Source organism: Taudactylus pleione, unplaced genomic scaffold (genome assembly GCF_031769625.1).
Source record: "Taudactylus pleione unplaced genomic scaffold, aTauple2 ptg000711l, whole genome shotgun sequence".
Lineage (NCBI taxonomy): Eukaryota > Metazoa > Chordata > Amphibia > Anura > Myobatrachidae > Taudactylus > Taudactylus pleione.
The window spans coordinates 8382561-8395628 of NW_028285113.1; positions in this window are offsets into that span (position 1 = coordinate 8382561).

The window sequence follows — 13068 nt, forward strand, 5'->3', positions numbered from 1 at the left end:
GTTTATATTCTTTATTCTATTTGGTATATAAATACTTTGATTAAATATAATTTTTATAAGGTCCTAGCAATCGCAGTTAATTGTCACCTATAAGCGCCTAGCACTGCAGCATGTATCTCAGTTGTAGTCATTTCTTTGGTCTATCCTTCAGCTTCCCTTTGTTGAGGCGGCTGCTCTATTGCACATGTGAGTTCTGCTGTCTGCACATGCACCAGTGGAGAGCACAGGGGAGGTTTGCTGTCTGCACATGCACAAGTGGAGAGCACAGGGGAGATCTGCTGTCTGCACATGCACCAGTGGAGAGCACATGTGAGTTCTGCTTTCTGCACATGCACCAGTGGAGAGCACAGGGGAGGTCTGCTGTCTGCACATGCACCAGTGGAGAGCACAGAGGAGGTCTGCTTTCTGCGCATGCACCAGTGGAGAGCACAGAGGAGGTCTGCTGTCTGCACATGCACCAGTGGAGAGCACAGGGGAGGTCTCCCAGTGCTTTGTGTGTAGTGTAGCTTAAAGGCTACACTTGGCAATTTCGGGCTAAAAGCAGCACCCATTGGTTTCTATGGGGGCTGCTTTTGCGGTTGAAAATGGGGGAAGTCAGAGATATCTGCTGCAGTCCCCTGTAGATGCATCCAGGGGATACAGGTGCTTTCAAGGGATATCTCACAAATGTTAATTGATAAATAGGTGTTATTCCCCTTAACCGTCTATTCCTGTTCCAATCTCATTTCAGCTATTGCTCCTCAACATCTGCTACACCATTCTGCCAATCCCTCCACTGGCTAAATATATCTTTCAGAATATAATTGAAATTACTCGCCCTCACCCGTAAAGAGCTCAAAAACACCACCCCTTACACCTCCAGTCTCACTTCTGCCTGGGAGACTTCTTCTGTGCTGCCACCCGGTTTTGAAATTCCTTACCAAGTCCAACCAGACTCTCTGCCAAAGTTCAAATCATTAAATGCTCTCTGGAAACCCACTTCTTTATTAGAACTTACCCAACTGCCACCTATATGGCTCACACAAGACCATCCTCTGAACCTGTCCCAATCTGTGCCCTTCCACATTAGAGGGTAAGCCAGTGTTTCCCAATCTTCATCCTCAAAGCACACTAACAATCCTGGTTCTAAAGTTTATCCATGCTTCAGCACAGATGGTTAAATTAAAATAACTAAGGTACTAATTAAGTCACCTGTGCTCAAGTATGGATATCCTTAAAACCATGACTGTTAAGTATGCCTTGAGGACCGAGGTTGGGAAACACTGGTGTAAGCTCACATATGAGCAGGGCCATCCTACTTTCTGTTTTCAAGACCTGTATTCCCTACTATTCAGTGTTGTGGATATATTGCTCCTATTGCATAATTTCTCTGCCTAATTATTTTCACTCATTCACGGATCATTCTTAAATTTCAACCCATAGAGGAAATATCAGCAGGAACAATTGGAATATAGGCCCTGATTCAGAGCCGGATGCTCTGACAGAGCGCTTGCTCTGAATCAGGGCGTCTTTTTTTTTTTTATGGAGCGGCCTCCTGGCCGCTCGCATTGCTGTGGGTTGCCACCCACAACTAATGTGAGCGGCCAGGATGATGGTCGCGATAGTCAAGACCATCGCGACCATCGGGCTTGCGACGAGACCCTTGTGGTAGGGACTTGTGGCCACAAGCCCCAGAGAGCTTTCAGCTCTAACAGAGCCAAAAGCTCTCCCACTGACATCACTCGTGATGTCAGTGGGGTCGCCTCCAGATGGTAGGCGTTCTCATGGGAACACCTTCGTCTGGGCAGCCACCCCCCCTGTCCGCCCACCAAAGGGGGCGTGCTGTCACTCAACATCGACAGCAAGCCCCATTTGTTGCGAGACCCGGAGCGACGCATTGCCCGTCACTATCCGGGTCTCGCGTATGGGCACGATGGAGCCGGCTCCATCGTGCGCATGCGCTCTGGGCCACCATCGACCCAGTTGCGAGCGCTTAGTGCTTGCAACTGGGTCTGAATCAGGCCCTTAATGTGGATGGAGACAGAATATTACAGACACCTTCATACTCTAACACGATATACTTTTGTGTGCTGGATAAGAACTTTCTTATACACTTGTTTGTATTTTTTTCCCTTTTGTCACTGGAGTGCACTTGTGTGTAAAGCACTAATAAATTAGAAGTAGCTTGTTTTGGATTAAATGTATTAAGAGCATGTTTCTGGTCCCCACAGACAATCTATGAGATGGAAGTGATGGAGTGTGTAATCAGAGCAAAGTGCTATACAGCACAAAAGGTCACAAGCCTACAAAAGCAATAAAACTATGTAAAGTTCTTGAACTTCAGCCAAAGAAGAGGCTTTTTAAGTGTTTTAAATACAAATGTAGCTAGATATAAAACATTGGTATATCCTGTCACTGTTGTGTTTTGAAATCTTGACACAAATGGCTAATTACTTTAGTACTGTACCAGTTATATATATATATATATATATATATATATATACATACATATATAGTCCAGATTGATCGGCACTCCTACAATTCCAAAAAGATACTTGCCAATGTGCCCGTTACAGGTCTTTATTACTAATTTTCAAGGAAATATAAAATAGCATATGGCATACATCTTACATTAACTAGCACCCAGTGCATAACCGGAGACTGGACGCTCGCGGTCCCACCGACGGCATTGCCAGCATTTCCGGAATCGAAGGTTTGGACACTCGCTTTAGCTGTATGGTTACCTGCACTACCATAAGGCTTCCAGCAAATACTGTACAGCAGGCTATAGGTTAGGACAGCAATATCCAGCTCAATGTATTTGCTGACATGGCAAGCTGCCAGACAGCATTAATACAATCTAGCCTGTTTTAAAGTAGCAATCCCACATACAAATATGTTTCCTTTAAATAGCAAGTTAAGAACCTTTAAGCATACATCACCTTCACCTTATAAATCTGTGTGGTGGGAAAACAGTGGCGGGCCGACTGATACAGCTCTCTCATGGCAGGGGAAGTGGTTGGGGAAGATGTGGCGGTGAAGACAGGCAAAGCTCAGAGGGGCACACCAAAGCCTTTCTACTTACTATTTCATGTGCCTGTGGCTGCCATGGTAGGTAGATGGCGCTGTATAAACTATAAACTAGTAATAGCAAACTGTTTTTTTTTTTAAGGAGAAAATTGTTTATGATAAAGTAAATGTATTAAACATGGAATGACTGCCTCAGTGCTTCCTCCTTCAGTCCCCCCAATTTGCTGCACAAACTGCTCTAGGGCTCTTCTCCTATTCTGATCGGTGGTGCTGAGTGGGGGGGGTGGAGCAGGTACTATTTACCCGGGCCTATTGGAGGGGCCAGAGTCATGCAGCCCAAACCCCCGCCGTCCGCCGCTGATACTTATCTTCAGGCAGGAAGTGAGAGGACTGACTTCCCGGACCAACACACACTGCTGTCACACTGTGTGCTGGTCTAGGGAGAGAGGCCGCTGCAGCATCAGTCAGTCCTCTATCTCCCTGCGTTATGCGCGGGGAGTAGTGATTGCACCTCCGGTCACTGACACCCTCCTGTCCGGCTCCGTGAACATGTTACATTTTTTATTTTTACACAAGGAAAGCTAAAAGACAAAGGGCCTGATTCAGAGCCGGACGCAAATGGCTGCTCATTCGCTCCGAGCGATGTTTGCCCAACTGCGCATGCGTACGGATCATAATACGGCCGAAAATCGTTTGTTCGCTAAATTGCGAATGCCTGCTATTTTGAGTGACAGGATGAGGCGTTTGTGGGTGGTAACAGGGGAAGGTGCTTGAAAACGGGGAGTGGAGATCAGAACGCAGGCGTGCTTAAAGGTCAAAGCGGGCGTTTTATGGGTGTGCATAATTAATACAGCAGCGTCATTGACCACGTCACTGGGTTATTTTATAGTCAGAACTGCTCGCAAGATTGTGGTAGGAAAAACCAACCACAAGAATAGCGAGCAGTTCATACCCTGGTCGATGTACTCGATTAATCTAATAAATAGCGGACATGACGTAGGATGCGAGCGGCCAGGGGGCGTTTTTTCAAAATTACGTTCGCGTGTTTTGTTCGCTCGTTCAGACATAGAGGCGTGAACAGACCGCAAAGAGCGAACGGTTAATTTACATAGCCAGCCCCTTTTTCTGGACGAGCGAGCGCAAATAGCGTCCGGCTCTGAATCAGGCCCCAAGTATTCCTATTATGGGGCACTCACGGATTAATTTCATATATCAATATAATATGTAGTGACGTAGTGAATTTAAAATGTAACCTCTATTAAAATTAGGTCGGCAAAATATTTACCAAAATTCAATGTTAACTTAAAATTTGTTGCAAGTGAATTAAAACCAGTGTACTCTGCAATTGTTGTGTATTTGTTCATAATTCGCAAATCTTATACCACATCATGGTACAGTTCAATAAACTTGTAAGTGTATCGTATAATCCAGTAATTATTCCACTATGTTTAAATTTGGTCTCAACGTCACATCATGGCAGGCTGCTTATTACTTGATTGAGTAGAAGTCACCACACAGTATCTGTATACATATGTATATACACCCACTTAACTTGGATAATAAGTGGTATGTATTTAATCCATAATATATGCTCAGTAATTATATCAATCTCATACACTTTTCACACATCTGTGTAATTACTCCAACGCCTGGAGCTGATAGTATTCAGCAGTTTGAGAAATTACCATGTGACATAACACTCGTTCTGATCAGGAATTCAATGACTCCCACACACCGTTGTACACAGTATATATTTATAATTTACTAATTACTCCCACCTCAGGAGTTTACATACACCCCAATCTGTTTAGTCACTCCTATATTCGGAGCTGATTTGATCTCAAGTTATGAAAAAATATGTTTCAATGTATTCAGGTTTTATTCAGAGTGTGTCACTCAAGCTGATGTCACTTAATTAGGGATTCAGCAAATAGAACCAGATTAATATAATAATCTTTTTATCCATGTAAATTATACAGATAAAACTTCACGGTGGTGAAATACTAGAGATGTGTGCTGACCCCCGTATATTGGATCTGGGTTTCCCCTGGTTTTGGATCTGGATTGGTTTTGCCAAAACCTCACCTCCATGTTTTGTTTTTTGGTGGTTTGTTTTAGATCTAGATTTTATTCTGAAACAATCATAAAAACAGCTAAAATCACATAAAATGGGCCTTTTTTGTTCCTACAGTATTATTAATCTCAATAACATTTATTTCCACTCGTTTTCCAGTCAATTTTGACCATCTCACAGCTCACAATATTGATTTTTTCATCTAGTTAAGGGCCAAAAGGTTGCATCCAGCTAGCTGCTCAAAACTGAGTGATAAATAGAGTTGAGGATTGTGCAAAGTTGATGGTTGGGGTACCCCTTGAGGGTTGAAGAGTTGATACTTGATAATTGGTGCAGCCACTGGCTGAAGAATTGATAGTTGATAGTTGGCACAGCCACTGGCTGAAGTAAGAAGAGTTGATACATGATAATTGGTGAATCGATAATTGGTGCAGCCACTGACTGATGTAAGAAGAGTTGATATTGATAAATTTGTGCAGCCCCTGGCTGAAGAATTGATAATTGGTGCAGCACCTGGCTGAAGAATTGATAATTAGTGCAGTCCCTGGCTGAAGAATTGATAATTGGTGCAGCTCCTGGCTGAAGAATTGATAGTTGGTGCAGCCCCTGGCTGAAGAATTGGTAGTTGGTGCAGCCACTGGCTGAAGAATTGATAATTGGCGCAGCCCCTGGTTGAAGAATTGATAGTTGGTGCAGCCCCTGACTGAATAATTGATAATTGGTGCAGCCACTGGCTGAAGAATTGATAATTGGTGCAGCACCTGGCTGAAGAATTGAAAATTAGTGCAGTCCCTGGCTGAAGAATTGATAATTGGTGCAGCTCCTGGCTGAAGAATTGATAGTTGGTGCAGCCCCTGGCTGAAGAATTGATAGTTTATAGTTAATTGTTGATGCAGCCTCCGGGCTGAGTAGTAATGGAATACAGAGCTATATGTAGTCCTGCAACAGCCTTGAGGCCTAGAATTGCCAAGTTGTGGCCATTACAGCCTTGAGGGCTGGTGAGGAGTGACGACAGATGGCCTTTGGGCCATGAAGCAGGATACGGCCTTTGAGCTGTATAGCAGCCTTAAGGGTTGAGAACACTTGGCTGAATGTCACTGTTGTGCAACTTGTGCCATCTGGTTGACACAACAAGCAGCAATTGGTTTAGAATTCTCTTTAAAAAAAATTAAAGTGGCATGCAGGAGATGCTGTCTGTGGCCATTACAATTTCTGGACATTCATAAACCATAACATTAAAAATGTCAGGCAGCAATGCCCCCACCAGCACATAATGACATAATGGAAAGGAAAAAGGTGCAAGAAGGAATTGTCCTTGGGCCCTTCAACCCACCCTTATGTTGTATATGAAACAGGACATTCACAGTTTAACAAACCAATCACTTCAGTGACAGGAACTACCACTTGTGGGTGAAATGATTGGTTTGTTTGGACCCCTCACAAAACAAGCTGCCAATGTCCAGTGGACATTGGTGGCAATGATTCCATACACAAACTGGCTTTAAATACATTAGATTAGATGTCGTCATCGTCATCCCCATCAATGTGTGCATCCTCCACTTCTTCACACAATATGAATTCGTCCCTGCTGGAATCCACCATTACAGACGCTTCTGTATTTTTTGGCTTATATGCTGGTAAAGGTCTTCCTCGTGGATTTTGTAATTCATTTTGAAGAACATCATCTTTCCACATTTTGGGGAAGTAGCCTCCTACGACAATTACTGACAAGATTCCCGACTGCGCTGAAAACCACCATTACAGACGCTTCTGTATTTTTTGGACGTAAGTGCTGGTAAAGGTCTTTCTTGTGGAATTTGTAATTCATTTCGATGAACATCATCTTTTCCACATTTTAGGGAAGTAACCTCCTACAACGATCACAGACAAGGTTCCTGGCTGCACTGAAAACTCTTTCAGAGTACACATTGGAGGGTGGGCAGCTTAAGTACAGCAAAGCCAGTTTGTGTAAGGGACTCCAAATTGCCTCTTTTTCCTGCTAGTAGTGAAACGGGTTGTCTAACATGCCTATTTGGATGCTATCCCTAAAATAGTCATCCACCATTCTCTGAATGGTGACCATATCAGACACAGTAGACATGTCACTCATTGTAGTCAGTCCTTTCAGACCCAACCAGATGTCATTAGATTTTCCTGACTGATCTGCATCACCACCAGCAGTGGGTCTCTTAGGAAAATGTAGTTTTTTCCTGGCAGATGTAGAAACTGAAGGAGGAGATGCTGCCATGTCATGTTCCGCTTGAGCTAAAAAAAAATCCACTACCAGCTCTTTGCATCTTTTCAGATTTATGTCCGTTAGAAAGAAAGACACAAGGTATGACTTAAACCTAGGATCAAGTATGGTTGCCAAAATATAGTCATCTGATTTCAAGATATTGATGACCCTTGGATCCTGTTGAAGTGAATGAAGGGCTTGATCTACAAGTCCCACATACTTAGCAGAATCTCTCTGTTTCAGCTCCTCCTTCAGTTTCTCCAGCAGCTTTTGAATAAGTCTAATTAGGGGAATGACCTGACTCAAGCTGGCAGTGTCTGAACTAACTTCTTGTGTGGCAAGTTCAAAGGGTTTGAGAACCTTGCACAACACAGAAATTATTCTCCACTGCGCTTGACTATGGTGCATTCCTGCTCCTTTCCCTATGTCATAGGCCATAGTATAGCCTTGGATGGATTTTTCTGCTCCTCCATCCCCCCACATGTAATGCTTGCACAATATTGCTGGCATTGTCAGAATTCACAAATCCCGAGGAGAGTCCAAGTGGGGTAAGCCATTTTGCAATGATTTCCCTGAGTTTCTCTAAGAGGTTCTCAGCAGTATGCCTCTTACTGAAACCGGTGATACACAGAGTAGCCTGCCTCTGAATGAGCTGGCATTTGTTAGATGCTGCTGCTGTTTGCACTGTTGGAGGCAATACACATACCCAGTGGGCTGTCACAGTCATATAATCTTTAGTTTGCCCTGTCCCACTTGTCCAGATATCTGTGGTTAAGTGGACAGTGGGCACAACGGCATTTTGGAGGACATTAATAAGGTTTTTTTTTAATGTCCTTGTACCCTTGTACAGATTGGGAATTGCTATTCTATAGAAGTGGAATCTAGAAGGGACATGGTAGCGGGGACACATAACCTTCATTAACTGTGTAAAACCCACTGCATTAATGGCGGGTACTGGATGCACATCTAATACCAGCATAGCTGTTATGGCGTCAGTAATCCGCTGCACAACTGGGTGTTTGCCATCATACTTTTTTGCCAAATCAAAGGATTGTGTGACAGTCAATTGTTTGGTTGAACCTCTTGAACTACTAAAAGTAGTCTTCTTCTTGGTCCCCTTCTGGGATGAAGATCCACTTATAGCAACAGCAGCAGCAGACGTAACACTCAAGGATCCTTCTGAGGAACAACGGATAGGAGAGGAATCAGTCCTTATGATATTGGATGCAGGACTACTTCTGATCACGAAAGAGGATATTGATGATGATGCAGGTGTTGGCGGTGGGTAATGCAGACGCTTGGATCCAGATAGAAGGGAGCAGCTTGGTGACACTGGACTGATTGTTGTTTGTTTTTTTGTCCCCAAAGTCTCAATACCCTTTCCAGTTTGATAAATGGGCTGCAAGTGACCTAACATGGAAGAGGTTCCAAGATGGTTAAGGTCCTTACCTCTACTCACTATTACATGGCAACGGTTTCAAATGGCTTGGCAAAGGTTGTCTGGATTTGGGTGGAAATGATTCCACACATGGATATTTTGGTCCTTTGCCCAGGCATGCCAACAATGGGATTTTTCCACCATGGGCAACAACTGTTGCCTGATTGTGATTTACAGTTTTTGCACAAACATCAACATCAACATCCTCATCATCCTTGTTGTTGTTATCGCCAACTACATAAATATCCTCCTCATCCTCCTCGTGCAATTCCACAGAAGCATCCTCGATGTTGACTTGTGCTGCTCATCCCCACATTTGCAGAGGGCACACAAATGGTTGAAGTCCGATCCTCTTCAAGTACAGTATTAGAAAGTTCAGGATCACACATGGCAACCGTGGACACACTTGGACTCTCCTCGAGGATCTGTGACTTTTCGTAGACAATTAAAACATTTTTTGTACCTCTTCTACAAGCAGAAGGGCTTAAATCATCACAACTAGAACCACCAGTCATAAATAAAGGCCAAGGCCTTATCCTTTCCTTGCCACTTCGTGTAGTGAATTGCATAGTGCCAAATTTTTGGTCTTACAGCAGTGTCAGCAAGCAATTATAGTGCAGCTGGGGTGAAGAGTACCCCTGAAAGAGGCAGCAGCCCCTTGACAGACAGCAGCACAGCACCCCTGCACACGTACGTTGCTATCAAGTGTGGCTAACACGCACACAGAATTTTTTTGTTCAGACTGGGGGTGAAGAGCACCCCTGAAAGAGGCAGCAGCCCCTTGACAGACAGCAGTACAGCACCCCTGCGCACCTACATTGATGGCAGGTGTGGCTAACATGCACAGAATCTTTTTTTTCATACTGGGGGTGAACAGCACCCCTTATGGACAGAGCACCCCCTGGACAACACAGCAGAACAGCCAGCCCCTATGGACAACAGCCAAACAGCCCCTATGGACTACAGCCAGCCTTTATGGACAGTTCAGCAGCCAGCCAGCCCGTCCCTATATATGGACAACAGACAGCCAGCCTCTATGGATGTACAGGACAACCTCAGTCACAACAACAGCCAGCCAGCCCCTATATGGACAATATCCAGCCCTTAAGCAACACAACTGTAGCCAGCCCTTCCCTCTTCACTGTCCACAGCCAGAATGTAGCCAGCCCCTCCCTCTTCACTCTCCACAGCCAGAATGAAAAATGGCGGCGATCGCGAGACCTTTACAGAATCCAAAACCCGTGAGAATCCGACAGCTGTATGATGATGTTTTTCCTCATTTTCAGATCCGAGTCAGGCGGGAAAACCTAAGTCGACTCAGATCTGACTCGGATCCCCTAAGTTCGGATGGGTTCGGTTCTAAGGGAACCAAACCTGCTCATCCCTATGAAATACTAGGTATTAATGAAATAGCCAAATAATAGTATCCGGCCATCAGCCTATATTATCAATTCTCAATTAGTCACTCCTTGCCGGAGAGTCAAGTCTCCCACACACGGTACGATTTTTGAAATGATGTAGCAGGGATGAGGAAGATTTGCATCTGTGTGTCATTGACACAGAAGCACGGACGGGATCAGTGAGCTGCTGTGTTTAAAAAAAGTGACAGCCTGTGTAAAAAAAGAAAAAAATGGCGTACCCCTTCCCCCCCCCAAAAAAAAGAGCAACCAGCAAGCGGGCTTTGACCCAGTGCTGCTTGTGCAAAATACAGGGGACAAACAATGTAGGGTTCCCCTGTATTATCCAGAACCATGGGGAAAAATGCGTAGGGTTGCCTATCGAGAACCAGCACTGAACTTTTTCTAGCAGGGGGCTAATGCCACAGCCAGGGGAGCCCTTTCACCGGGTCCCCCAGCTGAAGCATTATCCCTGACTGCTAGGGATTCCTGGGTAGCTGGGTACCCCCCAATAAAGGAGTTCCCCTCTCCAGGGCACCCCAGGCCCAGGCTGGTTGTCCTGGGCTATCCCTGGCACCCCTGGCCGGTGGGTGCCGGGTTGATAGTGTAAAGGTGATGCATTTGAAATAGTAAAACAAATATTGTCTTTTGCTGTGGAACTACAGGTCCCATCAAGACTCCCCCGCATGCTGGTACTTGAAGAACCACAAGTACCAGCATGTGGGGCATTACGGGCCCGCTGGTACCTGTAGTTCCACAGCAAAATAAATATTAAAATAAACACAGGACACACAATTGACAGGGGTCAGGGGTAATGCTTCGGCTAAGGGACCCGGTGAAAGAGCTCCCCTGGCTGTGGCATTAGCCCCGCTTAGACAAAGTCTGCTGCTGGTTCTGGTACATACAGGGAAACCCTACAAATTTTTCCCCTTGTACTTCCAGTACCGGATCAGAGCCCAGTGCTGGTTGCACAAAATACAGGGGACCCCTACGTCATTTGCCCTCTGTATTTTGCACAACCAGCACTGGATCACTAAAAGCCCGGGGCTAGTTGCCTTTTAGGGGGGAGGGCACGCCATTTTTTTCTTTTTTTACACGTTTTTTTCTTTAACCGCAGCAGCACACCTGGGTCTCACTGATCCCGTCCGTGCTTCTGTGTCAATGACACAGATGCATGTAGCACACATCTCCCTGTCCCGTGCTATACATCTGTGTCATTGACATACATATGCTTGTAGCACGGATCTCTCTGATTCGTGCTATGCATCTGTCATATCGCACACGATCTAATGAATATGGAAATCATTAGATCGAGCACGATAGATCTGGTGTACATCGTACAGCTTTTGCTGCACATAGTTCACTGGAGCTGCCGAGGAGAGTTCAAAGGAGATTGGATCGTTTGCAAATCACACCCTGTGTGGGGGTCTTCAGTGTACTGGATAGTTCAGGTTGCTACAGTTAATGATACAATGTAGCTACACCTCTGTTCTAAATTCAACTGTATTACTGGGTAGCGCTTACAATACCTCCATTTATCACCTTAATCTTGTAACATGTATACTGTGGGCATGGGGGGGGGAGGGGGCATCTATCCCAGCCAGTACTACATATATTTAATCTCTCTGTATTATACTATATCACTGGGTAGTGCTTCATAATCACTCCATCCATCACCCTATTCTTATAAGTGCTGAGGGTATAGAGGCTGTGTCTGTCCCAGTCAATAATGTACACATTCAATTTTCATTAAACAATTTCACAACATGGTTAGTGGAGACACATTGAATAAAATCACACAGTACACACTATGCATCACGTGCCTGTGCAGCCCTGACTCGCGTTTCACTTGTCAGCTTAATCATAGGAGCAACCTGACCAAAGGGTTGCACAGATCTATATCCTGGTTTTCCCCCAATGAGTGCTTGAGTTCATAATTGACAGCCTCCTCATCCAGTGAGCTGCGCCTGTCAGTGCTCCCATTGGCTAGGTCGGTCTCTACTGCAGGAATCTCTATAACCAAAGGTGGAATGAAATGGTAAGTATTCAGCTCTGGAGACTGACACCTTAATCTGCCAATACCTGTTTTACCCAAATTCGTTTTTGAACGAGTTCTGAGCTGACCGCTAAACCGAGCTGGGACTTGGTTCAACTCAGAATCCCAAGTGTGCAGAACTGCGGGCCCTTTAGAATTAGGCTGTATGGGTCCCGAGATTATTGATAGCTGTCATGCACATGAGGGCATGATGAGGCATAAACTGACGTCATTAGTTACCAGCAAATTGATTGGATGATTATCAGTCCAATCCACAAACTGGTCATCTCCCCAAAGTGATTGTGATGGGTGCACTGTGTGAGTAGCACTGGCGGCTCCAGAGGTGGGGCTGCAGCGTAGTCCAAAATTCAAATAAGGGAACCACACCAACTGCCACCCCAAAACGCTGCCAAACATCACCAGCCTGGACTCACTGGCAGTTGGTGTGGCTCCCCTATTTGAATTTTGAACTGCGTTGCAGCCCCACCTCTGGAGCCACCACTGGTGAGTAGTGAAGTTAACTCTAGAGATGACACTCTTATTTATCCAGGCGGTAAAGATGACGCACTTACTGTATGTATAAGACATTCTCTCTGCAGCACCGAGTCAGGTTGCAAAGGAAAGGGCATCATGAGTGAAAAGGTTTTTAACAAATGAAAAGACTCCCTGTCACATAGATTATGATGAACATGGGAGAGCTTGTACTTAATGATGTTACCCAGTCATGAGTGTTTAGGTTCTACAACTACAAAACGCAGGTGTGGTACTGTATGCTTCCATAATGGGATACTTTATGTCATGAGAATGTAACTTTCCCATAACCATTGTTTGTCTTCCATGTACTTCCTACTCCCCTTTCAAAATAAAAAATACTGTACA